Source organism: Chionomys nivalis, chromosome 2 (genome assembly GCF_950005125.1).
Source record: "Chionomys nivalis chromosome 2, mChiNiv1.1, whole genome shotgun sequence".
Lineage (NCBI taxonomy): Eukaryota > Metazoa > Chordata > Mammalia > Rodentia > Cricetidae > Chionomys > Chionomys nivalis.
In genome coordinates, this window is record NC_080087.1 from 738,265 (window position 1) to 740,068 (window position 1,804).

At 36.6% G+C, this 1,804-nt stretch overlaps 1 pseudogene; it reads left to right on the forward strand.

Moving 5' to 3' along the window:
- The first annotated feature begins 449 nt into the window (after positions 1-449).
- LOC130863008 (olfactory receptor 141-like) lies at positions 450-1,398 on the forward strand (annotated as a pseudogene).
- The last annotated feature ends 406 nt before the right edge of the window (positions 1,399-1,804 follow it).

Consider the following 1,804-nt stretch of genomic DNA (forward strand, 5'->3'; position numbering starts at 1 on the left):
TTAATATATTTAGTTTGCAGTGGTACACTGTCTTTGATCTTATAGCTGTGTCATATAGTGTGATATCAGGTATTGTGATAATGTTACAATTGTTTTCTGGGAGAACAGTTTTGTATTGTTCAGATAGAGACTTTTTTGCTCTATTTGAATTTAGGATTGATTGTTTTATTATGATCTGTGAAGAATGCCGTTGAAATTTTGATGGTGATTGCATTGTGCAAATAGATCTTTAAGTAGTGTGTCCATCTCCACAATATTAAACAGTTGTGTCTTCTTTTTAATTTAATGTAAGTGGCATATATGAATATACCACTATGTAGACATTTTCTCCTAGAACACTGAGTATACAAATAGTCTATGTTCATTGACTCACACTACTATCTGTTTTTTTTTTATAGTTCTATGCACAGTAAACCGAGTCTCTTCAATACTGCTTCATAAGATTCGACATGAAAAACATCACAGAAGCTAACACAATTATTCTCAAGGGACTCACCGACAACACCGAACTGCAGATCATTCTCTTTTTCCTCTTTTTGGCGATATACCTTTTTACTCTAATAGGAAATGTAGGACTAATTATTTTAATCATTGGAGATCCACAACTCCACAACCCCATGTACTGCCTCCTCAGCGCGTTGTCTTCTGTGGATGCCTGCTATTCCTCAGATATCACACCAAATATGTTAGTAGGTTTTATGTCAGGAAGTAAAATCATTTCATTCCACGGCTGTGCAACACAGATGTTCTTTGCTGTTACATTTGGAACGACAGAATGCTTTCTTTTAGCAGCAATGGCTTACTATCGCTATGTAGCCATTCACAGCCCACTTATGTACACAGTGAGCATGTCTCCTAGAGTCTATGTGTCACTCATCATTGCTTCCTAAGCTGGTGGGATTCTGCACGCTGTTGTCCACACAGTGGCCACATTCAGCCTGTCTTTCTGTCGTTCCAATGAAATTAGGCATATATTTTGTGATATACCTCCTCTACTTGCCATTTCTTGCTCTGACACGTATGTAAATGAGCTCCTGCTCTTCTTCTTTGTGAGTTCCATAGAACTCGTCACCATCCTGGTCATTCTGGTCTCCTATGCTTTCATCTTCTTGACAATTCTAAAGATGAATTCAGCTGAAGGGAGGAGAAAAGTGTTTTCCACATGTGGAGCTCACCTCACTGCTGTATCCATTTTATACGACACAAGCCTCTTCATGTATGTAAGACCTAGTTCCACCTATTCCAAGGAGTACGACATGATAGTGTCAACATTTTACACCATTGGGATTCCCATGCTCAACCCCATCATCTACAGTCTCAGGAACAAGGATGTAAAAGAGGCTATGAAGAGAGTTTTGAGAAAATTTTCATATTAAGCATCAAATTAAAAGAAAATAAACTCATTTTTCAGTGTCTCTTTGTGATATGTTCTTAATACGCAATTTGATATAGTGTCTTACATATTTTTCATTGTAGTTTTCATCAGTCTCTATTAATACATTCAAACATAAAATCATTGTTGCCTGTCACTGCTTATACCATGTGAGCTGACCTGCAAGGTTCGAGGTAATTCTATCTCCATCACCCATCTCAGTTTAGAAGCACTGTGATTACACATGCATGTTATCACCTTTGGTGTTACTGTTGTCTAGGAATACAAACTTATATCACCACCCTTACACAGCAAGTACTTTACAAACTGACCATCTACCATCACTTCAGGGTTTAATATTTAAAGAATGTAAAATTCCATTTATTTTAGGTTATTAATCAATATTTCAAATTGTTATTATTACGTATTCAT